Below are 27,595 nucleotides of genomic sequence, written 5' to 3' on the forward strand. Positions count from 1 at the left end.
AGCAGCAAGATGGACCATGAGTTCAGAACACTATCTGGAAATGGACATCGTAAGTTGCAGATATGTTCCTAATAAGAAACTTAGAGGAAGAGATGGGAATCAGACACTCTGATCTCAGTGAGAGTCCATGCTGTCACCTGAGCACGGTGACTTCCCAGGTCCTTCCAAAGCTCCTTCACTGACACTGGCAACAGATAGACACTCCCCTGGAGTCAAATAAGAAAGTTTCCTGCTCTGGGTTTCAGGGTTATTCCTATCAAGGCTGTTTCTATTCAAGAGATCTGCCTGTGGTTTTCCCTGAGCCAGTTGGGTGTGGCTAACCACCTGCACAGCTTGTTAACTGCTCCCTACTAATTGATCCCTATGTGGAGGTTTCATGGTTCAGCTGGCACCAGCATCACCTGGTCAGGATTGAGGTCCCCTTCTAGAATTTCTTGTGTTCCAGGTATGTTCACTTCTAATGTTTCCCTTGGAAGAGCTGTTACTGCCAGCCTGGAGAGCACCTCTGAAGAAATACTGCCTTAGTACAAGTGGTAAAAACATTTTCTTTAGTCATATACTAACAGGAGTGGGTTCTATCCTGTGGTCCTGGAGGAGACTCACCTACCTCTGTGAGTGATAGATGCTAACTGTCTAAATTATTCTAGCGGTCTTTGAATCATAGAATCTCGAAGCTTGGTACTACCTTGTGTGGCTAGATCTTTCTAAGTTTGTTCCTTTCTTTACATCTTGACTGGGTGTTAAATGACCTCTGTTCCCCAACTCAGTCCTTGTAGAATTTTGTGATAAAGATTCAGTCTTTCTCTGAAGCAAACTATTTATCAATTGCAGATTGCTCGCCTTGACTCTCTTCTTTCCAAGTCAATATGGCGGAATGCAGAATGCTTTAATACAAAACACCCTAAGTGGGTGGGATGCTATTATGGTCAGTTCTGCTTCTGGGCACCTCCCTGTTTAGAAAATCACTACTTATTGGTAGTAGCTTTCTGTTGGAGTGTTGATACTTTCTTTTGTTATCATGAGGGGCTGTTTCCAGTTCCTGTTTATTTTCATGTTCTAAAGTTATGATAGCATATACTGAACACAGAGCTTGCATTTGTAATTTCTCAGTTAAGTGGCATTATAATGTGCTCTCCAGTTCCAAAACAATTTCACCACACCCAACAGAATCCCTTGACCCATCAAGAACAACCTCCTGCTGTCTTCATCCACTGATGACTTCTCATCTGAACCTTCTACGCTGTGAGTCTGTTCTTTCTAGGTACTTCACTCAGATGGAATCATAAAGCAATTGTCTTTTTTACATCAAGACATTTTTTTGTAAGAAAGCATCTCAGTGTGTGGCCCACATTGGCCTTGAACTTGTGATCCTCCTGCCCTACTCTCCTAAGTACTGACATGACAGGTCATACCATCTAGTCTGGCTCGATTTCTTTTTAGACCTGTGTAATCACACCTGCATTCTCTCTAGAGTCTGTTTCCAAAAGGAAAATTCTTTTTATTTCATTACTTCCTCTTCCTTCCCCTGCTTTACTTCCTTCTCCTCCTCCTTTTTTCCTTTTTCTCTCCTTTCTTCTTGCTCCTCCTTCTCTTTTTCCTCTTCTTTCTCCCTTTCTCTTTCTTCTTTCTCTCATCTTCCCCTTCTCTTCTCCTTTCTTTTTTCCTCCTCTTCCTCCTCCCCTGTCCCCTTTCTACTGAGTCCACCTATATTTTTGCGTGTCTTCTACCAGCTACTGAATAGAATTCCATGCTGATTGTTCACGCCGTGACTCATGTGCAGGGTCTCACCCACTCTGCTGTCATCGTGTTCCATAACCAGCCTCGGCAAGTAGAGTTTTCCCAAACAGTTTAGGCATTTCAGAAATTCCCCAAGAGCTCTCTTTCTGAAAGTCATCTTTGAAAACTGAGTGCTAGATCGCCAGATTGCTGGGCAGTAGGGGAAAGGTTATCTTTAGACTGTCCATCCCCTGGGTCTTATTTGTCAGGTAACCCATCCCTTTGGCACTGCCATTTACATGGCTACTTTTTTTTTCCCCTCAGTGGAAGAAGTAAATAAATGCTGGATTTTTGAGGCTATTTAAAGACTAGAAATCTTTAAATTACCTTTAATTGTACTTTGTTTCACAAGCCAGGGCCTCATCTGATAAGGGCAACGGAGCGCAAATCTCTGCCAAAGGAGAAAAAAAAAACCTAACAGTATCTTTTCTAGATACGGCTGGAGCAGAATGAGAGCCTGGCTTTTGGTTATCTCTGAGCCTGTGCTGCTTATCAGCTTAGTAACATTGTGGTTAAGGTTATCTCCAAATAAAGGGGCAGCACCACCAACCACGAGAGCAAAAGAAATCCTATGGCAACAACCTCCTTTCCCAACATGCAGACACACTAACTACTGTGGTACTCAAAGGCTTGTGTTCAACTGCTGCCCCACATTCAGCAGGATGCTATCAAGTATTCAGTTAATCCAAGTGTCTTGTCCATGATAGCCTCATTACATATATTTTGTATACAGGGTTCAAACAAGTCTAGAGTGTTAGTCTCCAACCCAGGACAAAAGTTAACTGAGATGCCTATTTAACATATCAAAGCAGACCTGGCCACCAGGTTCTCCCATCAACCCCCAGTTTCTACCTGTTACAGTGGATGGCTGGCATTCCCTGGCCCTTACCCTAAATTTCTCCAGCCTAGAGGCTGGCTGCCCTTTGCCCAGCTGCCCTTTCCTATATAATCAAGCCATTTTGGTTACCTTCTAGTCTCCTGACTTGTTTCTCTCCCCCTCCCTCCTCTCCTCACGTGCTCCAGGTCAGGGTCATGTTCACTCTGGACTCTCCCAGATGTCTTTGTCTCTGTCTATGTTCTCCTGCATATCTACAGTAAAAATCTCCATATTTTTGGAATAGTCATGTCCTTGTTTTTATTTCCTTGTCATTCACAGAGAGCCACTAAATTTTTGAGTTGCTTATTTGTAACCAGCTATTAGTGAATGATGCTTTGAAAATACTATTTTGGCCTTTAATCCCAGCACTTGGGAGGCAGATTTCTGAGTTCAAGGCCAGCCTGGTCTACAGTGTGAGTTCCAGGACAGCCAAGGCTACACAGAGAAACCCTGTCTCGAAAAACCAAAAAAAAAAAAAAAAAAAGAAAAAAGAAAAAAAAAAAAAGAAAATACTATTTTGATATTTTGGGGATAATCAACAGCTATCTAATTAGATTTAAAGCCCATTCAACAGGAGGGAAATCATACCTACTACTGTAAGCCTAGCCAACCACCCACAGTTGGTGAGATCATAGACAATAGAGGAGAACGTAATACTGACACTTTCTTAAATCAACAAATTCCCAACTGAATTCTAAATACTCATCCCCATACCCACCCCCATGGCTGTCTCCTTTGCCCCCCCATCAAAGAAGTTTCTTTCTGCAACAGATAGAGACCTGTAAAAATACAGAGAACACTGACCATGGGATCCCAAGCCCCAGCTGGTACATCACAACACAACACAACTTAAGGCTCAAGGAACATGGAGCCAGAGAGACCTGAAAGATTGTGAGATCCACAGAACTCAGTTAGCTGTGAGACAATGGCTTCTACATAAAACAATGAAGCTGCACTAACAAAACCTCAAAACTATTGTCGCCAAACCAAGATCTGAGCAATGGCAGCACCAATCCACATGCATACGTGGACGGGGAAAATGTCATGGAAACCCCACCCTAGATGAAAAGCTACAGGCAACTGAGGACTAAGAAAGAGAAAACCCATCTTCTCCAGGGACGAGTGCCCAAGTGGTTTTCCAGGCACAAGTCATCCCTGAAATCAAATGTTCAGTAAAGTGACACTAAATTGATTCAGTGGGTTGCATTTATATATGTATTTGTTTGTCTATGTGACAATAATAACTAAAGAAGCCATGCACTTGTGGGGGACTTAGGGAAGAATATAGGAGAAGTTGGAGGTAGAAGAAGGAAGAGGAAAATGATCTAATTATATTTTAATTATTTTTATAAAGAAAAAACTAGCCGGGCAGTAGTGTCGAACACCTTTAATCCCAGCACTTGGGAGGCAGAGGCAGGCAGATTTCTGAGTTCAAGGCCAGCCTGGTCTACAGAGTGAGTTCCAGGACAGCCAAGGCTATACAGAGAAACCCTGTCTCAAAAAACAACAAAAAAAAAACAAAACAAAAAACAAACAACAACAACAACAACAACAAAAGAAAAAACTATATATACACAAAATGGTATTATTTTGCTTCTTTTTCATGTACCATCCCATACATGAGAGAACAGATGCTAAGAGATGTTCCCACTGGCTTTCCAGTCGATGGGTTAAGCTTGGTTTCATTTTCAGGTACAAAATTACTTAAACAAAATGATAAAACTAAACAACATCTCACATATCTGCCATGAGTAAGTCAGTCAGAAAATATGTTTAAAGACTTATCAGCCTTACCCATTCATTATGCCTTAATCCTTGATATCATATTCTCTATCCATCATTATACATTCAGAAAGTTATGCTGAAAATGGCTCACACTACGTGATTTAAGAATAAAGAGATGAATGTGAAGCTGGGCATTTGGTCATTTTTCTTTTCTTCAAGTTCTGTTCCATTGAGAGCTTGAGTTGAGCATGGTAGCATGTGTCTGTAATCCCAGCACCAGGGAGGAAAAATTACCATTTGAGCCATGTTTAGTGGCATCTACCTGTAATCTGATGATCAGAAGACCAAGGCAGGAAAAACAAAAGTTCACACTGCTTGCCTGAGCTGTGTAGAAATATTTTGTACCCAAAACAGCTGCATAGGTGTGAGACTTGTTCTTAGTTTCCAGATTCCAGATGTACCCCTCACCCCCAATAAGCCAGATGTGCAACAGTAGGGAGATGGAGACAGCGGATCCCTTGGGCTTGTTGGCCAGTCAGTTGAATCTCATTGGGGGCTCCAAGCCAATGGGACACCCTGTCTAGAAAAACCAAACTTCAGAAAAAGAACATCTTAGATTGGCATCTACACTACGCACATATAAACATGCCATACACCGCCATACATACGCCAAAGCCAGAACAAAGCAATAACCCTTGAAATGGTCAACCCATATTGTTGCTAAATTTTTTAAAATGGAAGTTAAAAAATTTTTAATTACATGTTAATATATTTATGTCCATTCATGTGGTGTTTACACATGCCACAGCACATGTGTGGAGGTCAGAAGACAGTTTTCAGGAGTTGTTTCTCTCCTATCATGCAAGTCCTAAGGACTGAACGAAAGTCGTCAGGTTTGGTAGCAAGAATCTCTACCTGCTGAGCCGTCTTGCAGGCCTCCAAATGGAAGTTTTTAGAATATATTCAAAAGAAAGATTATAGTTTTAATTATTTGTATGGAATACCTTGAGAACTACAGATATTTTTGATCAAATATAGCTAAGCAGGTCTCAAAGGATCTTAGTTAAGCCTTGTATAATGGTTTGAATGAGAATGGCCCCCACAGGTACATATATATATATATGAATGTTCGATCCCTGTGTGGTGAAACTCTTTGGGTAGGATTAAGAGGTATGGAACTGTATCAAAGGTTTTAAAAGACTCATGTGATTCCCAGTGCGTCCCCTAACCCTTGTTCATGTGTGTGCGTACATGAGTGTGTATATGCGTGTGTGTGCATGTATGTTCATGTGCATGTATGTGCATGTTAGTGTGTGTGTATACTGTGGCTGTAGATCTGCATGTGAGCTCCCAGCTATTGCTTGCCTCTGTCATCATGAACTCTCACCCTCTAGAACCGTAAGCCAAATTAAACACTTTCTTTCATAAGTTGCCTTGGCCATGACATTTTATTATAGCAATAGAAGAGTGACTAAGACACCTTACTTCCTATTCAAAGAGTAGAGAAAGCTCTTATAAAGTGCTATGAATTTAGCAAGGCTAGGAGGGAAATAAAGTGAATATACAGATATTGTTAAAGCAAAGTAGAGAGGATAAACGACAAGGGATGGCACATGTAGATTTTTCAAAGCCCACTTTTAAATGATGGTTCTTAAATGTTTTAACCTCCCTTCTAGACCACCATTCACCAGAGGTGAAAAGAAGGTTATTATGAAAGGAGGGAAGTAGAAATGTTTAGAAATGGTTCTTTGGAGCAGATGCCATCTGTGTTGTCGGGAAATTGACAGTTCATTTTACAGGGCAGCGGTGGCAGCTCAGTCCACTCGCAAGTGTTTCACAGATACACTGGAAGGCCCGGCTGGTAGTGTTGAGATAGCAAATATGAATCAGCCATGGTGGCATGACCTAGTAGAGAAAACCAGGCCGCAGACAAATTGGCTCAAACCAACAGGAGGGGCCAGGATGACAAGGGAGGTCAGGAGAAGTTCTCAGCTGTGCCTTTCCCTCGATGAGGTGAAGATCAGCTGACACGAGAGATCAAGAAGCTTGCAGAACTAGCTCTATAAGCAAGCCTCTCTCACAGGCCGTGGAGCCCTACTTATACTCCCTCCAAACATCACGTGTCCTCCATGGGTCTTGCTCCACCAAGTGCCTTCCTCGGCATGTGTCTCAGCAAAACTCTACATGAGTCTGTATTAGCTGACATCACTGTCAATCTGCTGGAGTCCGTGGAAGCGGCGAGAAGTCTCAGCACACCATCAGAAGATTTTTTGGTCTGTTTCTCTCTATGGAGTCCCAACAAAAAAAGCTCAACTACACAGTGTAAGGCGGACCAATACATGTGTGTTGTTAAGGAAGAATCCTTCATAATGTGTCCTTTCACTTCAGTCCTGACTTCAGGAAAACACCCCTTCATGTGTTTGCCCCAGCAAAGCTCCATCTGACACAACTGACTTTCCAAATAAACCAACGTTTCTACTTCAGGCACATAATATTCTCAAGGCTTTAGTGGGGAATAGTATCAGGTACTGTGGGAGAAATAATGACAGTTTTAGGTGACACCATTTAGAATAGGTCTCAATTTCAGTGTTTCCTGTCAGTCAGAATCCCTGGAGGAGCTGAGCATAGTGGTATATGCTTCTCATCTCAGCACTTGAAAATTAAGGCAAAAGGATTGCTGTAGTTTTAGAAAGGATGTTTGTTGGTTTTTTAAAAATCTGAATAAGGATTTTGCCTGCCTGCATGTCTGTACACCTCATGTGTGACTAGTTCCCATAGAGGCCACAAACGGGTGTTGGAACTGGAGTCACAGACCTGGAACTGGAGTCACAGACAGTTGTGAGCTGCCGCAGCCTCATGAGTGGTGGGAACTGAACTGTGCTCCTCCATAAGAGTAACAAGTGTTCTTAACCTTGGCACCAATCCTCAACCCCGGGTTGCTGTAGCATTAAGACCAGTCTATGGTAAATAGCAAGTTCAAGGCAAGCCTGGCCTATATAGAACAACCCTATATAGAAGGGATGGAAGAAAGCAAAGGAGGAAAAGAAGAAGGAAGAAAGGAAGGAAACAAAAGAAAAAGGAATAAAGGAATGAAGATGACATGAAAAACTGTTTAAAATTGCTAGTCTCATACTCTATTCCTTGTGGGTCTAGGATATCTGTATTTTAAAACAAATTCCCAGATATGGTGTGTGTGTGTGTGTGTGTGTGTGTGTGTGTGTGTGTGTGTGTGCAGCTGTGTACATGGAGACCAGCAGTCAATGTTGCATGTCCTGTACCACTCTCCACCTCAGTTTTTGAGGCAAGGCCTCTCCTGGAACCTAGAACACATTGATTTGTCTAGACTGGCTGGTCCTGGGCTCCACTTGCCTCCATGTCCTTACCTTAGGTCTGGGGATCCAATCTCAGTTTGCACAACAGTTACTCCACCCCATAGATAGTTCTGATACTGTCATGTCAGAGGCAGAAAAACAGGATTCCAGAGCAAGGAGCTAAGTGTTCAGCCCAGAAAGGGAAAATAATCAGGTCTGCGGGGTCCAACAAACTGAAGACCATTTTAAATAACGGTAATTCACTTTCACTTTTTACAAAAAAAAATATTTAGTCATTTCAATTTTGCTAATGAAATCAATTCTCAAAGACTCTTAAAGAATCTGTTGAGAGTCATAGAGCTAACAACTAGCATACCCAAGGCTGAAGGTCATAGACTCCGGAACCCAAAGTGAAGTGCCAGGGTTTCCAGTAGGAGGTAGCTCATCCTGTGTGACACAGGCAAGCTGCAGTTATTTTTTTGGAGGCCTTAGATGCTATGGGATGGGCGTTTGTACTTAGTTTGTCTAAAGAGTCGTACTGGAATTTTTGAGCAGAGTTGTTCATTTAGTAACAATGTATTATTATGGTAGGAAGAAGGAATTGGATGTAAACTCAGTTAGAAGCCCAAGCAGAAAGAATCCAGGGGAAAAACAAAGGCCTTTTAGCTGTGGTGATGTGGTGGTTGCAGAGGTTAGAACTACTTTGTGGCAAAAAAAAAAAAAAAAAAAAAAAAAAAAAAATGCCTCCCAACTTCCCACCAGCTGGGATTCCATGACTCAAAAGATTTGACTTAGGAATCAAAGACTTAACCAAACAAAAGTAAATGTCAGAGATCATTATTTTTTCCATTGTGACACGAGCACACATCAGAACTAACAGCTATTATCATCAGAGCTGCAGAAATTACAATCTTGTTTTGGCTGTGGCAAAAGTAACACCCGATAGAGGGAGTGAACAGTAATTTGACGTTTTCTTCCTGTTTCTGGTAACAGATCTTTGTTGCTATGCCCACGTCCATAGTCATTCATATGATGAACACGTTCCATCAGAATCTGTGGGGTATTGGTGGTATAGCTCAGGCCTTGCCTAAAATGACAGAGACCAGTTTTCATCCCCAACACCACTGGGGGAATGTGTGGGTAAAACCTAGTGGGATGGTTTGGTAATCTGAGACAGTAAGTGTTGTATCATACTGATGCAAACAGAATTTTAGACAAGGGGAAAAAAAATCCATGAGGTTTTATGGGTAAATCTGTATTTTCTGTATTTCCACTAGATATTTACAAAATTAAATCAATCTCTCTCTCTCTCTCTCTCTCTCTCTCTCTCTCTCTCTCTCTCTCTCAATCTCTCTCTCTCTCTCTCTCTCTCTCTCTCTCTCTCTCTCTCTCTCTCTCCCTCTCCCTGTCTCTAAGGTTCTGACAATACAAAAAAAAAGTACCACAGAGTAATGTGTGTGATCAGCAGTAGTCAAAGACTGCCTAGGTCTGGGGCTAAGTGTTTAGGAGACGGTATTGACAGAAAAGTAAAACATGACCATGTGGACGGGCTGGTACTAAACGTAGTGGAACAAGGCAGGCATGCTGGCTCATCAGTCCTGACATGTCAGCAGTATTGATACTAGTCAGCTCTCACGGACACAAGACAGAGGACTGGCAAGATGGCTCAGGGGTTCAAGGTGTCTGCCACCAAGCCTGACGACTTGAGTTCAACACACATGAAGATACGGCTGACTTCCCCAAGTTGCCCTCTGACCTTCACAGACATGCATGCTCACAGCCCCCCCCCCCCCCACCACATACACAGAGACAAATAGATAGAGTAACACGTACAAATGGACAGCATTAGAAACAAGCAACCTTTAAAGCCAGGCCTGGCTACATGCTCCTCTGATTTTGGCACTCAGGAGGATCCCGAATTCAAGGCTAGCTTGAGTTTGAAGCCAGCTTGGGCAACATAACATTTTATTTTAACATAAAATAATAACATTTTGTTATTGTTTTAAACAAATAAGCAACAACAACAACAACAACAAAAACAGCAAAGGAAGACAAATGGAAATCCAAATAGAAGTATGAGAGGCTGAAAACCTTTTTGAAGCACAGGAAAACTACATTGATCTCTCTAGTGTGAAGTACGTTTAACACATAAACTGTTAGAATGTTTTCAGGTAGATTTTTTTCTGATAGTATTCTAAATATTACAAGTGTACTCTTTGTTACTGATCATACTTTCATGGAGTAGCTTTCATGGAGTAGAATAAGGAGGAGAAGACACAGAAGATCGTGACTGTTAGGAGGTGGTCACCTTCAGCTCTGTGGACATGAAAGAGTTAAGTACCAGGCCTTGTAGCTGCAGCTACTTGGTCCAATTCTTTGCAGTGCAATGGGGTCATTTTTTTTCCTTTTTCCTTTCCCCTTTTCTTTTCCTTTCTCTTCCTTCCTTCTTTGCTTCCTTCCTTCCTTCCTTCCCTTCCTTCCTTCCTCCCTCCCTCCCTCCCTCCCTCCCTTCCTTCCTTCCTTCCTTCCTTTCTAGTTTTTCAAGACAGGGTTTCTCTGTGTAACAGTCCTGGCTCTCTTAGAACTCTTTGCAGACCAGGCTGGTCTCGAACTCACAGAGATCTTTCTGCCTCTGTCTCCTGAGTGCTGGGATTAAACACATGCACCACCACACCAGGGCAGGAGTCTGGTTTCCTTTTCCACAATAGTACTAAGCCTGGAAGTCAGCCAGTCATTCTTATACCATCAAAAGTCAGGGCTCCAGAGAGGGAGCGTCTTTGTTTGCAAAAGCAAGCATTTGGAGAAGACAAGGGGGAAAAAGCCTCTCCCTATGTTTCCATATCTATTCCATGCCCAATGGCAAATAATACCAAGAGCCACAATCATTGCTCGTATGTGCATTTGGAAATTAAATTTTGAGCAGGCATCACCAAAGGTACTGGGTATCCTTTGCAAAAACAACATGAAACCTTGTTAAAGGAAGTGGCAGAGGGGACGTGTGCAGTAAAACTACATAAAAAGAGAGGAGCATCAATGAATAGCATGTACACAGGATGATGAAGTAGGAGGATGGAGCATCATCAGATACCATGTACAGGGGATGATGAGCTAGGAGGACTCGAGGAGGACCACAGTGCCTGTATTATTCTTAGCCAGGTGTAATGAATGAATCACTACTCTTTAATGAAGAAAATTAGAAGGGATGCTGAAATAGATAACTCCAAACCGTTCGTCACTTACAGTGGATATATGAATGTATGCATATATTTACTTAATTTAACTAGAGACTCTAATTTATTCTGAGTGTGGGCTAAGTCATCAACAGTTCTACTTTTTTTTTATTTTTAAAATAGAACAGACTCTCTGCAGTGTTGTTACCCAGAGCCAGGTGGGCCCAGAGAACAATTAAACCCAAGGTCCTTTTTTTTACCCAGAGCGGAGAGACTAGAGCCGACTCCTCTGTGAGTGATGGCTCAAGCAGAAGGAACATATGGTGAGATGTAGTATAACCCTGAACAGTGGCTTCAGGGATGCATGAATAGGTCAAGGTTAACCAGGAGAATTCAGTTGAGCTTTGCAAGCTATGCTGTGCTATAGTGAAAAGATTTTCCTGGAGAGGTGCCCGTCGCAGGCACTGAACGGCCTGCAGGAGATAACATGCAGCGTTCTGCAGTTGCTGTGCAATTATCTAAGCCATCTCACGCACTCATCACCCAAGTCATTGCTAGGCAGTCAAGACAAAGCGAAACACACAGGGAGAAGCTTTTAACAGTAATTTGTAGCAAAGATGCTTGGAATAATAGCACATTGCTTGTTACCACTGGTTTTTGTGTTAATCACCTAATTGCAGATTGGCTTTCCTTAAGGTCTGGGTGCCGTGGAAGTAATCCTATACTTTCTGTGTCCCTTACATCCTATTATTTGAATTTATACAGAACATGCCTGCACATACAGATTTTAAAAAAAATTCTGGAGGGATTAAATCCTTTGCGGGGGGGGGGGGGAGGCAGGGAAATCAGGCCAGTGAATCATAAAGTTGCATCCTGTATCCATGGCTCATAGACAGGACAGAGTATAAAAGAGACAAAAAGAAAAGAAAACACACAAGTGAGTGTGGCAAACTTGCTTTGCAAGGCTGAAGCGAGAAGGTCAGGAGTTTGAGATCAGTATGTGCTACATAATGAGAGCTTTGTTCAGAACAAAACAAAAGGAAAAGCAAACAAATATAACAAGACCGTGTTCTGACAAAAATAAACTTTATTCACAGAAACCTACACTAAACTCAGTGAGATGATATTGCTGCCTTTGAAGACAGTTGTCCATTCTGACCCCATCTCGTTAAACAGTAAAGCTTCTTTTGGATGCTATTGTGAGACAGAGTCTTTGTCTGTAGCCACTAGCCTGGTATCTGGCAACCTTCCTGCCTCTGCTCCCAAGAGCTGGGGTTATAGGGATTCTTAATCCTGAGATTCATTGGAGCAATAACTATCCCACCATTTTGGACCAAATTTGAAGCAAGTTTTATTAAACATTAATTACTGACCAAGAGATGGACTTTGGTCAGAACCACAACCTGGAATTTCCCAGCTGAGTGGCCCTCAGACATGCGTTGCAAAGGGTTATAAAGGAAAAAACCCTTTAGGCCACCGTACTTTCCCATGAGGCTGTTGCTATATTTCAAGAACTACAACTCCCAGCATTCCAGGTTACCTGGTCCTTGGGCAGGTGGGGCTTACAGGTTAATTTTGGGTATTAAAGAATGAGCCACATATTAGCCATGGATCTGATCTAAGAGTTAAACTAATGGATACAATTTGCTTGCTGTAAAGGTGACTGATGGGGTGAGTGGTGGCTCAGTGATTAAGAGCATTGCTACCCCTGCAAAGAACTGGAGTTTCTAGTTCCCATGTTGAGTATCTCACAACTACCCGAAATTGTAAATCTAGGGAACCTGACAGTCTTCTGGCTTCCATGGGTGCACATACACAGACACACACTCAGACACATAAATTGAAAACAAAACAAAAATATTTTCTCTGTTTTGTTGTTGTTGTATGTTTGTTATTTTGGATAAGGGTCTCTATTGTGTAGCTCTGGTTGTCTTGGAACCCAAAGAAATAAATCTACCGGATTCTACCTCTCAAGTGCTGAGATTAATGCTGATTAATGCTGAGATTAATACCACCACATCTGTCCCTTTTTTTAAGGAAAAAAAAAAAAAAAAAAAAAAAAAAAACCTCCATTGTCCACTAATGAAAACAACCATGGTGGTGGCAGACACTTTTAAACCCAGCACCCAGGAGGCAGAGGTAGGCAGATCTCAGTGAGGCTGAAGCTAGCCCAACTATATAGCAAGTTCCAAACCAGCCAGGATTACATAGAGAGACCCTGTCTTTAACTAACTACAGAAAGAAAAGAAGGAAGGAAGAAGGAAAGAGAAAGAAGGAAAGAAAAAAGAAAATGGCCACTAGCCAGAGGTTGTCTATGAAATCTGTTAATGTAAAAAATTTAACATGACACTCTACATGGTTATCCTTTGTCCTTATGTATATGATGTTCAAAATACACAGATGGCCTGAGTAAGTAGGGTCTAAGCAAAGTCGTTGGAAGTAAGCTCTTCTTCCCCTCCCCCTTTCCTCCTCTTCCCCTCCTCCTCTCTCCCTTCCCTCCTCCTCCCCTCCTTCTCTGCCTCTCATATGCTCCTTTAGCATATCATCAACTGGCACAGAAATCCATACAATTCTCCACGTAAGACACAAAGAAGAAAGCTCTCCATAATTCTAAAATAAATGATGTAGATATTTTGCAATTTTCCTCATTCTGTTTTCAAGATTGTTGTTTCCAAGGCTTCGGCTTTGGTAACAGCAAAGAGATCTATTTAGAAAAAAGAAAGAAGGAAAGAAAGAAAGAAAGAAAGAAAGAGAGAAAGAGAAACAGAGAAAGAAAGAGAGAAAGAAAGACAGAAAGAAAGACAGACTGAAAGACAGAAAGCAAGAAAGCAAGAAGGAAAGAAAGAAAGAAGGAAGGAAAGAAAAAGAAAGAGAGAAAAATTTGCAGCCTTGCATCTCTGGAATAATCTTATCTGTCTAAACTGTCTGAAGAAGCAGGAAAAGTCAGTTTTTCCATTCAGTTTTATTGTTATTTTTCCAAGGGTAAATCTATCCAGTCTTTCTAAAGCCTCGTTTTGTAGCTTGCATAGCCTTTTCACATCAGGATTATGTTCTGTGCAGAGCCCTTTAAGCCTCTAGTAATGTCTTAGAAACATAAAGGCATATGTCCACCCAGAACACCATATCCACCACAGCTTCACAATTTGTTTAAATCACTCCAGTCGCTGGACAAGCAAGGACATGCACCTGTGTCCCAGAGTGCATGAGGGCAGAGCATCAGAGCTGAGCAGAGTAGGCTGTTCACCCTCTTGAGTGTTTCCGTTTTTCTCAGGGGGTGTTGAAATATTGCTCTTACGACTGCAAAGAAAAAAAAATCTGTAGAATAAACAGCTCCCATGCGTCCTGTTTCAGATCCGTGTTGACATATGCCTCTGGGGCCACTCCAGGGTTCATCTGGAGTAGATTCCCCTGTATCATGGCTCATGCAAGCAGAATATGCAGAAGTGCTTCATCTCTCACTCCACCAACCAGGCTACACCACAAGGAGTTAAAGCTTTCCCTCCCTACACAGGGAAGCAGTGCCCCAGCAAGCCAAGTTACAGTTGCTTCTCTAGAACTGGCTGGGGGATCCACAGGTAGATGTGATGATCTCATGGTTTTTTTCCACAGCTATCACGTGAGAGTTATCAGTAGTTCTTAGGATCCAAATTTTCCAGATCCTGGCAATAACCATGATTTGGCTTGAATTAACCTTTTAAACCATTTTGTTCCTTAGATCCTTGAAGCCAATCGCTTCTCAGCCTTTTGGCTAAGATCAAGTGTAGATCATTGAAGCCACTGCACAATAAAAGTCCAAGCTGCTAACCTTCTGTTTTGCAAAGCCTCATGGCAGGTGATCCTTGCAAAGGTCTTTCCCAGGCTTAGCTAAACTCTGCTGCTTGTATGGATTAGCACACCTGATCACAGCATTCCAACGAGGGAGTGGCCTTAGTAAGCTGATGAGATCTACTGTAGCCACATTATTCTTTACAATAGAGCGGTGTAGGAAAGTATGATTCTCATTTAAAGGGATATCAACGTTGCTTATAAAAACGTACTCTGAACTAAATGATGATTCACTTAGCACATATTCTTCAAAAGCTCTTATTCTCAAGCAACACTCCAAGTTATAGTGACAGCAGCCATTGCTGCTAGCATTGGAGTCTGAGAAAATTATGATTTAAAGAACTGCTTGTTTTGTTTATATCCTAGAAGAGAGGGGAAATACTGCCTTTCATGTAGAAAGTGAGAAAGACTATGGGTGAGTATTTATGGTGGCTGTATTCTTTCTATGCTGTTCCATCTCAATCGTACATTTATTATTCTGTCCATTGGCATGAGGTGGGATCCCTTTCTCTGTACTTAGGATAATACAGTTTCCTGGGAAATGATGTGAGGATCATTCTACTCCAAAAAGAACTTACTTAGCTCTAGTATATAGCCCTCTAAGTATCTAACCAGAATAGTAGCAAAAGGGATATACATCTGGGAGGATCCCTATAGAGGACCTCTTGTCCTCTATGTACCACTCCAGTTTTGTCATTTTGACTTAAAAAGAAACACACAACACCCAACATCATTCAGTTGTTATAAATACCTCTCTACAGACAATGTATATCCATCTACTACCATTTAATAAACACCTGTTGAATTCCTGCTTTGAGCCAGGCTTAGCAGATACACTGAAAAACAGAGAAGTATAACATAGTTATCAAAAGCATGGATTTGGGTGCTGACAGCAGGGGAGAGGGTCTTATCACTGGTAGATAAATTGTGCAGAGTTGAGCAGTTAGCTGAACTTCTCTGTGCCTTATTGCGCTTTCAAGTAAAGGCAATAAACTATCCTACAGGGCCGAAATGCTGATTAAATCAGTTAACATATTCATCACATTTAGAATAATGTCTGATATAAAATTTAGTTATTAGTGGTGCTGAGAACATAGCTCAGTGATATGTATGTTACCAGATGTGGGTTAGGCCCTGGATTCTAGACCCATCTGTAAGGGTGATATTTAGAAAACAGGGCAGGTCCAGCTTGTTCCCAGGCAGCCACTATGTTCCCACTGCTCCTTGGCTCTGAATGGGGCTTCAGCTAGCTAGATGCACAGGCCCTGGCACCCATGAGATACCAGGGTGGGGGATGGCTCTGCCAATCCACCACGCTGCATTCACAAAGCTCTGCTGAACCTCAGACAGTATCTGCCATCCTCAAAGTACCCGGTAGAAATAAGACTCTTAAAGCTTAATGATTATTTAAAGAATTTATATATTTAGAACTGCTCAATCAACAAGATGTCCTCACAATTAGTGTTGTTACTCAATATCTAACCTTTTGATAGAAGTTGCTACCCAGGACAGCTTTCGACTATGGTTCACCATGGCTGCTAGCCTCCTTCTCCTCTATTTCTCTCCTCCCCTTCCTCTTTTTCTTCACTTCCTTTCTTCTTTTTCTTCCCTTCCCTTCTTCTTTTTCTCCCCTTCCCTTCCTCTCTTTCTCTCCCAGCTCCACCTACTCTTCTACTGCCTAATCACTGAGCTCCACTACGAATACAATGTAGCAGAATACCCTGCTACACCCATCACTGCAATAAGTAAATAAAATAAGCATAGTTTCAATAAACCATTTTTATTCCAAACTCTCACGGTGAAATCTATATAGCTCCCTCCCCCCACAGTTACTTCTTGTTAGGTTTTAAGTAAAATTTCATGAGAGCTTTAAGAATTATGGGGCTTTACAAAAGAGAGAGATTTTAGAGAGAGATGAGGATATATGAATTGCGTGAAGTAAAAACTGTAGTTGGTTGGCTGTAGTGATCATACCTAAAAAAAAGTCACTGTGAGATATTGGTGAGTATGTTTGCCCTCTGGTATTACTCAGAATGTTTCCAGCACCATGAATGCTAGTCAGCAGGGGTGATGCTTCTAATTGGGCACCAGTGAGACTTCTCCATGTTCCATGACAAAAGTGGTGTCTTTAGCAATAGGGCCTTATTCTCAGACTGCCAACGGTTGTCAATACCCTTAGCAATCACCTATGCACTTTGAGGAAGTGGTCTATAGGACCCCCTTTGGCCAATGACCAATATGATATATCCTATTCCTGCAACTGGAGGTTTTACTTAGTGGCTATATGATGTTGTCTTCCTCATCTTATGACTCATCTACAAACCCTGCAATCTATAAGTGGCACAGCGGGGTAACTAACCAGTTTATGATTGGATTTAAGGCCCACCCCATGAGATGGAACCCACACTTAACACTGGTAAGTGGCCAAGAACCCGAGGCTAGATATGTCATGGGCACTAGGGCAAAACCTATTATTATTATTCTGTCCATAGAGCATGGCAATAAAACGATTCTTAATGACATATTGCTATCCCCATAGATCAGGGCATCAACCAGCCCCCGTTAGAGAAGCTTTAGTTTGCAGTAGATGACAATTAGCACAGAGATCTACAATTGGATGGTGTGTAGAGAATGAGAGACTTTGGGACAGTCAAACCTAAAAGGTCTTCATCAAATCCCTTCCCTCAAGGCTGCAGTATCAATGTCAATGTCAAAGTCAGTGGAGGTGGAAGGATTTTAAGAGCCATGGTAGGTGATATCAAAACAGCATCTTCTAGACATAGCAGTGCTGATGCTCACATGAATTCACTGGGACTGTGACAGCATCGGCTAGAAGGGCACACGTTCAAGCCAGACAGAATCCCAGCACTGAGAGGGGGAAGTAGACACAGACTGTGCCTCCTACACAGAAGCTACTTGCAATTTATACCTGCCAGGAAAGTGAAAATTCTTTTCTCCAGTGCTACACTGGGTATAGCATCTATGCTCCAGCATAAAATAGACTCCATGTTTGTGTGTGTGTGTGTTTTGTTTAACTGTTTTTATTTTTGTTGTTACTGATTCTTTTTTTTTTTTTTTCAGGTTTTGTTTTGTTTCTCTTTGAGAGAGAGAAAAAAAAAAAAACAAAACCATGGATTTAGGTAGGGAAGAAAGTGGAAAGAGTTTGGGAAGAGTAAGGAGAGGGGAAAGAATATCATAAAAATATATCTTATGATTTTTTTAAAACAACAACAAGCAAAAGCTTTCACTGTGGTTTAAAGTTCAGTGAGGCATTGTTCTTGGTCTTCTCAGACTTCGACCTTGGGCTTATTGTCTGGTTGCCCTGTCTTTTGGAAAAATCAGCCATGGGTGCAGACTTGAATCTTCTTCAGAAGAGAGTTCTCTCTTGACTTCCGGTTACAAGCAGCCTTGCAGCAATCATTAGGACAAGCAGAAACCAATACAAAAGAACTTATACACAAATAAGGCTTAGCATAACTGAAAGAAACATGTGGGCTTAGTGCTCCCAGGCCAGCTTTCTCAGCCTGATAGGGATGTGACAACAGTTTTAGAGCTTTCAAATTATAGGACATGTAGGTCTGGCTTAGACTGTGGACGATGAAGAAGTATTATTGGCCCATGATGAATTTATGTGTTAATATCTAGGGCTGTGGTTAGAAATAGGGTTTATAATGAGTAGAAGGAAGAGAGTAGACAGGGTGGTTAAAACTCATATTCTCTTTAGCTTCCCCTAGACAAGGTAGCAACCCACATGGCATATTTATGTGTACAATATACATCTCAAATTCATTTGCTTATAAATAAGGTCGAATACATGCTCCAAGGAATACCCTAACTATTTTATATTTTGTAGCCTACACCCTAGCGTGTGACATTTCATTCATATTTTTAATGTTTTCAGAAATTTGTGGTCTATAAAACAAACAGGAGAATTAGAATCACCCACCGTTGCTTTCTATGGCAAGCTGTTCTCTGACATCTGCCAGTCTAAAATGTAAGAGCCCAACGAAAGTTAGCGAACTCCCCAGCATTTGTCATTACTTGTAATTTTTATAAGAGCTTCTTTTAGCCCATCCATGGGGACAGTGCATGTCTGCCACCTCACAGATGAGGAAACCAAGGGTCTAACTTGCACTGGGTTATATATTCTATTGGTAATAGAACATGAATTTGTTAGTTTGTTTGTTTGTTTTCGGTCTCCTTGTCAAAGATTGTTTCCACACGTTTTGCTGAACAGAGTCAGACAAGGCTATTTGTTTTTCAGTTTGAGGGCAATAGGGCATTGACTAGAGTGTGCTAGGAATGGGGTCAGTGTACACCTCGACACACATTTGTTGGATCTGTAGTCTTTGCTCACATCACCAAGTGAATGGTTGTCAAGGTGGAGGCTAGAAAGGCTCTAGGCAGCAGTGGGCACTCCCACCCAGGTTGCGTTGACCGCATCCACCGGGGCTGGCATCGTTCTAAAAACTGGCTGAAGAAAGCTTTTCCTTGTTTTCTTTCCTGATTCAGATTGCCAGATCCTTGTGTTTGATTTTAAATTGATATGACAGCACGTCCTGTTTACTTGGATCAGCTCACAATTATTCTTTTTGTCTGCTGCTCTACTACACAAGGCTTACGTTTTCATACCTGACCGGATGCCGAACACGTCCTTTGTGTGTTGGAGTTTGTTTAGTTCTTGCAAATACATTTCGTAACTGTATTTAACAACTCAAGTCAGTTTCGTAGGATTGGGGGTTAGGACATGGTGAGTAGCTCGTTTGCCTGTTAGCTAAACAATTCATTCTTTATTAAGTAGTACTTAAAACTACCGTAAGGCTCAGATTCACTAATGAGATCACTTATAATGTTCTTGATGACAGTGTTTGATTTTCCAAATCAGAACCCAGGGTAGTGAATACAGACCAGAGAACACAATTCTGCATAGATCCTACTTCTGTTTCAAAACTGAGAAGCCATCAACCAAAGCCTTGAGAAATGCGAGCATAAAGCTTATTATGCCCTGAAAAAAATCAGTGAAACCAGTTTTTGAAATGCCACCCCACTTCCAAACAGGCGGCAACAGAAGTTATTCAGAATTGGCCAGTTCTTTTCAGCCAGCGTGAAAGGTGAGATTCATTCTGTAATTTTCCCTTCAGAGTGGTAAGTTCTTTGTAAAGAACCGAATTTACGTTTGATAAAATCGAGAGGCTGATTTACTGTATAAGTACTGGAAATTTTCCATGTGCCATCTGTGGGACTGTTAAAAGTCAATTCATGAAAAAAAATAATCGGTGGCTGCCTATGTGGGTGACTCAGTATTCACCGCATCTGTTATACAACTATATGTGCAAATGCTTGGCTATCTAAATGCTGGCCTCATCTGTAAAGGAAAGAGGAAAGTTACTTCTGCATTTGATCTTATTTTTAGAGTTTCACTCATTGTATTCTTCAAGTGTGAACACATTCACATCTCTCGGTGGTCTGTGGTTTGGGTATATTCTCTTTACAATTTTATAGTTTTAATGCACTAGTCATGCTTGAATTAGGACTTAGCCTCTTCCTACCCAGCCATACCATTTCCTCCTTCCTATTTTCTCTGATTAATTCTCTTTATGTGATTTGTTTCCATAACTTTCATAAAATCTCACATGATCTTGCTTTTTCCTCATTCTTTTTTTTCTGCACATTTTTATTGGATATTTTATTTACATTTCAGATGCCATCCCCTTTCCTCATTTCCCCTCCCTAGAAAACCCCTATTCCATACCCCCTTCTCCTTTTTGCTTTTATACAATTTTTTTTAATGTTAACCAATGGCTTTATAAATTTGGTAATGCTCAATATCAATCAGAAGTGTAACCTAATACCCAACCTCGATATATCAACTATCTTTGACTGGCAGAGGCATGTGAACATCTGCCTCCAGGCCTTCCTCATTTTTTATATTCTTCTTTCATTCTCATGGCCTATCAGGGGCCTCTCTGGATGTTAAGGAGTGAAGGTAAAAGGGAGGGGTATGTGTCCAGGTGTTGTCGGTCAGGCTTTTGGTGTCCTGAGTCATAACTTTCTGGGCATTAGTTCTGATAATGCTATTTCAAGAGAGAAGGTGTTTATCCACTGTCTGTCCATAACTCGGATGGGCCTAGGGTTCTAGACTAACCTATATCCTGTCTTGGGCAAAGAGGGAACCCAGCATGCTCAGTACTGAGCTTGCCCTGCCCTCCCCACCTCTTGATCCCTTTACCATGCTGTTGCTGAGGATATCCCAGCTCAGCCTGTCACTTACAGACTCAGGGCAGCGTTGTTTTCTCCTTTGGGAGCCACCCAGTTTAGTGTCCCTCCAACTTTAAGTTCCTCCATCTTTATTTCAAAGGTGACCGACCACCTACAGTAGCTCCAATATGGTTTATCTACTCAAATGGTTTCAGAGTGGCTCCAAGGCACTAACAGGTTTTATCTTATGCGTGAGAGAGCATTGCCGTGCACACACAGTTCCTTGGTACAAAGATGATTTTATGGCTCTTGTCTAGATGCCTATGTAGTTTGTTCATTTTGTTTTCTAAAATAGGACACCAGCAATAGTCATAGCAGGAGTTATAAGTGAGATGAAATGTCATCATCCATCACTTTAAACTTCCTTCATGAGAGAAGAAAGGGGAAAAATTGATCTGTGGTAAGTTTTCTGCTATGATGGACAACCATGGGAATTCAAAGTTTGTTTATAAGCACAGGTGGGAATATTACATTAACCACGCCAAGTTTCCAAACTAAATTTCCTTGATTTTCACAGTAACTATTAGCTAAGCATCAACTGCATGCCTGAGGATACCAGGCCAACCAGATAGACAAGTGAATGGGCACAGTTCCACCCCGCTGCTCTGAATACGATGCCATTCCGGCTTCTACGTTTGCTGCTTCCTGAGACAATGGCTGGGGCTCCGTGTGTTAGACATTGCTAACACTGAAATTGTTTGATGCTGTAGAAGTGGCATTTACACGTCTCTTTGTTCTTATTCTAATGTCCCATTACACACATAAAAAGTAGATCCGAAAGGGAAAAATGCTGTGTTACATTTAATGTGAGGAGCCAAGAGACTTACATTGTGCCTTACGCTGGTTCAGAATATATTTTTTTTTTTGGACAAATACCTGTCTCCGTGGCACAACTAGAGTCAACAGAATATCAAAACGTCTGGATTTGTGATAATAACTTTTGGAAACATTACTACATGGCAGAGGCCATTTTGTTCACATTCCACAAAGGATGATCTTTTTCTAAAGCTTTTTTGCAGAGGAGAGCTTTGGGCCTCTTCCAAGGTGAGTCATGTCTTTCCTGGCTGTTCTATGAATTAGTTACTTGGGAAAATAATGTAAATAGCTATTGCAGGGTGACCAGTGGGGGCAATTAATGTGCATAGTGTTGCACACGCAGCGAAGCCTGGCTAACTCAGCAGTTTGGGACGATTGGCGATACCATGAAGGCAGAGGTGATGAGCTCACTGTAGTGTGTGTGTCTATCAGCATGCCATGCTCGCAGGGCCTGTTCCCATATCTTAGCTCTGTGAGGGATCTAGAGAGGGTAGAAAAACAGTAGCCTGAATTTGTTACCTCTCATGAAAAAATAATCTCAAAACTTCCCAAGCTCTGTAATACATCACGTAGCAAACAGTGAGTTGTACGCAGCCTTGTGTTTTTCTTGGTAGGTTTCATATAGGATAGGCTCAGCTCTCTAGACCCTTAGGATACATGGACTTATTTTTAAAAAGCACAATGCAAACATCAATACAGTAGGAAGAGGAAAAGAAGGAGTAGAAGTGGTCCTCTCAGGTATTGCTTCAGACGATGCTTGCAAGTAGAAAAAGCAGGTGTTAGAAGTCCTCCTGAATTCCCTCCCTTAGCATCCTCTGTCCCCCTTTCAACTCTGAGCAGAACTTTTTTTTTTTCATTTTATGTATTTATTTTTATGTGCGTTGGTGTTTTGCCTACATCCATGTCTGTAGGAGCGTGTTGGATCCTCTGGAACTCGAGTTACAGGCAGTTGTGAGCTGCCATGCAGACGCTGGGAATTGAATCTAGATCCTTAGGAAGAACAGCCAGTGATCTTAACTACTGAGCCATCTCTCCAGCCCCAGAGCAAAACTTTTTTAGTCTCTTTTTCTCTAGTAGAAAACCATGCTCTGGGTACACCTACCCTGCATACCCCTTCCAAGTTGGCAAATTAACTTGGATTCCAGCTCCTTTGTTGTGTAACCTATGGCAAGCTCTTCATCCCTGGTAGCCTAATCTATACAGAAGTGAAACCATGGGGTTCTTGAGAGGATTAAACAAAGGAAGCTATTAAATGGCTTACATGGTACCTGCTACATGTTAGCAAGTGCAATAAATGCTACTGTGTTTTGTTTTTTCTTTCCCACCTCTCTCCTTACTGTTTGGCGAGCACATACAGATTGCATGCACAAATGAGAACTGTGTCCTGTTCAAGTATAAAGGGATTTAGAAGAGATATTAAGTGGAATTTTTAGGTAATGCTCTATACAGCTTCAGATTCCCCCAGGGCATCCTGAGACCCATGACCTCCTCTGACCAAAGAAATTCTACTGCTATCAAGTTTGAATAATGGATTTTTTTTGGTAAGATTTTATTTTGGAAATTGAAAACTGATATCCTCTATTTGTCCTTCCACCATTTTAAAGAGTTTGAAGTGATACTTTGGCCAATTCTTCATCTTACCGATGAGGAAAATGAGACTCAGAGAGATTAGAGATTGAAGCCTTTGCCTCCTGCCTTTTACCCAGTAATTGCTGGACCATTGTCCTGCTTCAAGTATGTTCTCTTGACCTCTTTAAGGACACTGGGCCAGACTCTGCATAGCTTTACTCAGTAAGGATTCACTGAGTTTAAATACCTCCCTCACAGCTGTTTAAGCCTCTTGTGAATGCTGGCATAATTCTTACTAGGGTACTGATGCTTGCAAAAATTCTGTTTCATTGTTCAGTGGATTCAGATCTCCACAAAGCAAACCAATAAAAATATATTTTAACAGAATTACTCAAGTTGTACACAAACATGTGTTATTAAACATTCAAACAATACAGGCAGACCTGGTAAGAGTCAGGTCCAGGAGTGTTTCTCCATCTCTTAGTCTTGTCCTGAGCAAGAAGTGAGGGCAGCTCAGTCCCTACTCACTTGTTGAACCCATTAACTAGTAAAATTACAATATGTAAACATCCAGGCATTACCTTATGTATCTACAAACCTTCACATATTGTTTTAATTTTTCACACATAGATAAAACCAAACACCAATTACTATTTTTGATAGGATTTTTTTCTTCTTCTAAAAAGTATACCTTATTTGCATTATGTTTCTCAATGTGAACATCCTTAAATATGGGTGAATAGGTAGTTCCTTCCCTAGTTTTTGCTATTGTAAATAGGTTTGCAGGGATTCTTCTTGCACAGATTTGTATGTAGTACATTAGAAAGTGGAGAAAGTAAAATTGTGTACAGTTACAGAACCAGAACCCTATATATGGGAGGCTGAGGCAGGGGGATCATGAATTTAAGGCTACCAGAAAGAGGAAAAAAAGAAATGAGAGAAGTCTGGTTTTTAATTTATTTTTTTATTTCTCAAGTAAGTATCTGAGGTATTATGGTTTGGATCTGAAAAGTCCCCAGAGGCTCATGTGGCAAAGACTTGGTTGCCAGACATTTTTCCATTAGGAAAGTGATTGGCTCACAAGGACTCATCAACGGATGAATTAATCAGCTGATGGAGTCATCTTTTCATGGCATATTGGGAAGTGGTAGATTGAGGAGGTATCCTAGAAGGGTCTACTTTGTTCCCACTCCATTTCTCTTTTTGCTTCTAGGTCATGGCAAAGTGACCAGCCTTGCCTACCACACTCCCTGTTGTGATTTCTGCCACACCACAGTAATGGATCCCATGGACAGAAGCTCCAGAAACTGATCCAACTGAAATCTCCTCACTCATGTTTATCCAAGGGATTTTGTTTGAATAACAAAAAATTAATCCAGCTGTAAATTCCATAGTCAATTAAACCTGGCATATATAGACAGACTGCCTTCCAATTCCTGTAGAATTTATGTTTCTATTGGCGTTCTTTGCTTATCTCACTTTTACTAAATTTAGTTTTTAATCTTTAATTTTTCCAATTGTGAACTATACAGCATGACTTGTTGTTTTGCGGGTCTTTATTTATTGACAAATTTGACTATTTTGTAAATGTTATTCCTATATGCATGTTACTTATGCTCTGTGTCTTAGTCAGGGTTTCTATTCCTGCATAAACATCATGACCAAGAAGCAAGTTGGGGAGGAAAGGGTTTATTCAGCTTACACTTTGACATTGCTGTTGATCACCAAAGGAAGCCAGGACTGGAACTCAAGCAGGTCAGGATATAGGAGCTGATGCAGAGGCCATGGAGGGATGTTTCTTACTGACTTGCTTCCCCTGGCTTGTTCAGCTTGCTTTCTAATAGACCCTAAGACTATGAGCCTAGGGATGGCACCACCCACAAGGGGCCCGCCCCATTTGATCACTAATTGAGAAAATGCCTTACAGCTGGGTCTCATGGAGGCATTTCCTCAAGGGAGGCTCCTTTCTTTGTGATAACTCCAACTTGTGTTAAGTTGACACAAACCCCGCCAGTACACTCTATATGTGTTCTGTAAATGGTATGTGTCTTAGGTAGGGCTAATATTGCTATAATGAAACACTATGACCAAAAGTAAGTTGGGGAGGAAGGATTTATTTGGCTTACACTTTAAATCACTGTTCATCATTGAAGGAAGGCAGGGCAGAAACCTGGTAGCAGGAGCTGATGGAGAGGCCATGGGTGCTGCTTAGTGTCTTGCTCCTTATGGCTTGTTCTCATAGAACCCAGGACCGCCAGCTCAGGCGTGGCACCATCTGCCCCATCAATCACTAATGAAGAAAATGTCCTACAGGCTTGCCTACAGCCTGATGTTATAGAGGCATTTTCTCAATTAAGGGGCTTTCCTCTCTGATGACTGTAGCTTGTGTGAAGCTGACAGCACATCATGTTTATATTATTACATATATTTTTATAAAATTGCCTTTGCTTATTGATTTATGGCTTCTTTATTATTTTATTTTATTAGTACTGAGGATTGAACCCAGGACTTTGGGCATGGTAATATATTCTCTACCACTGAGCTACAACACAGATCCTATATTTTTTTAAATATCAATTACCTTTACATATAGTTCAATAATAAATCTACTTATGGTGTATATAAATCCCACCACCTAGTTAACTTTCCAGGTGGATGCAGCTATCCAAACCCCTCTTCCTTTGGATCTTGTGGCTAAAGTTTTTAAAATGTGCTTACTGCCATTTATAGGGTTTGGGAAAATGTAGAAATAAATAGATGTGATTAATTGTGGGCTGGTAATCTAAATTCACCTCTAAACCAAGACACCTTTGAGAATAAAAGAAATTATTATTATATTGAAAATATAACATGAGAATGCTTCAGCAAATGATTAATAAATTAACTACAGAAATTAACTTACAAAAGATTTTTGACAGAGTAACATGTGGGTTTATATTTTATATTTCTATACTATTTTAAGGATATTGTTTATTCCAATATGTCTATTTCCCTAATGAACTTTGTATTAATATAGTGTTACTTTCACATATCTCTATGTCCATCTTTTTCTTGGGATTGAATAACATTTATAACAAAGCTAATACTGTTCAAAAATATGATGTATATAGGATGTATACATTGTTGACAATAATGACATTAAGAAACATACATTCCATTTGAAAATAACTTCAAAAATATTTACTATTTTTTATATGGTCCATAATAGCTTTCTGACCTTTTGAAAATTACTTTATACTCTTTTACACTGATGTAAATAGGATCACAGAAAGATTCTAAGAGCCAGATAAACAGGACGTTTCCTGTGAGAGTGTGTCTCCTAGTAACATAAGTAGCTATACTCATTAAAGTCTCACTAACAGGGCTGCCTAAACATGACCTGAACAAGGACATCAACAATATACATGCTAAAGTGGACAGAGGAAAGCCTACACAAAGAACTGCAGGCTACCAAGGAACGCTGGGAGTGGGAGATACTATCTTCCCATTTATTTTCTTACCCATTATTGTGGGTATGAAGGGCGGTTTTTAATGTACGTGTTTATTTCATAATTAGACATCTGTGTCAGAGTTTTTTCTTTTTCATAGCCTCAGTTGCAAACTTGACACAACCTAGATGTATCTGGAAAGAGGGAATCCTTACTGAGAAATTATTTATTTGTTTTTCCTCTTATTTTTGAGATTATAATGTAATTATATCATTTCTTCCTCCAAACCCTCCCATATACCTTTTCTTGCTTTCTTTCAAATTCATGGACTCTTTTGTCATCAGTTGTTTTATGTCTCTCTGTCTCTCTCTCTGTCTCTCTCTCTGTCTTTCTCTGTCTCTCTCTCTCTCTCTCTCTCTCTATATATATATATATATATATATATATATATATATATATATATATGGCATTTCTTCAAGGGAGGCTCCTTTCTTTGTGATAACTTTAGCTTGTGATATCTATAGATATTATATATCATATAAAGATGTACACACATACATATTTTTCTATATTACTAAATATAAACTGCCTGGTCTGTATAATGTTACGTTTCTGCATGTTTTCAGGGCTGACCAATGGGTATTGTGTAACCAATTTGTGTGCTCTTTCCTGGGGAAGATAGTATCTCCCACTCCCAGCATTCCTTGGTAGCCTGCAGTTCTTTGTGTAGGCTTTCCTCTGTCCACTTTAGCATGTATATTGTTGATGTCCTTGTTCAGGTCATGTTTAGGCAGCCATGTTAGTGAGACTTTAATGAGTATAGCTACTTATGTTACTAGG

At 40.8% G+C, this 27,595-nt stretch overlaps 1 long non-coding RNA gene across 3 annotated transcripts; it reads left to right on the forward strand.

Annotated features, from left to right (window-relative positions):
- Positions 1–292: 292 nt before the first annotated feature.
- LOC143434302 (uncharacterized) lies at positions 293–26,656 on the forward strand. 3 transcript variants are annotated; one of them, XR_013103703.1, is made up of 5 exons: positions 293–445; positions 19,570–19,795; positions 21,238–21,342; positions 21,460–21,986; positions 24,541–26,656. It is a non-coding gene; the product is annotated as an uncharacterized LOC143434302 (long non-coding RNA). The 3 variants fall into 3 exon arrangements; XR_013103701.1 differs by lacking the exon at positions 293–445 and adding an exon at positions 19,174–19,434 and having other exon boundaries at positions 19,550–19,795; XR_013103702.1 differs by lacking the exon at positions 293–445 and adding an exon at positions 19,174–19,434.
- Positions 26,657–27,595: the final 939 nt, after the last annotated feature.

This window comes from Arvicanthis niloticus, chromosome 14 (assembly GCF_011762505.2).
Source record: "Arvicanthis niloticus isolate mArvNil1 chromosome 14, mArvNil1.pat.X, whole genome shotgun sequence".
In the NCBI taxonomy this organism is placed as follows: Eukaryota; Metazoa; Chordata; class Mammalia; order Rodentia; family Muridae; genus Arvicanthis; species Arvicanthis niloticus.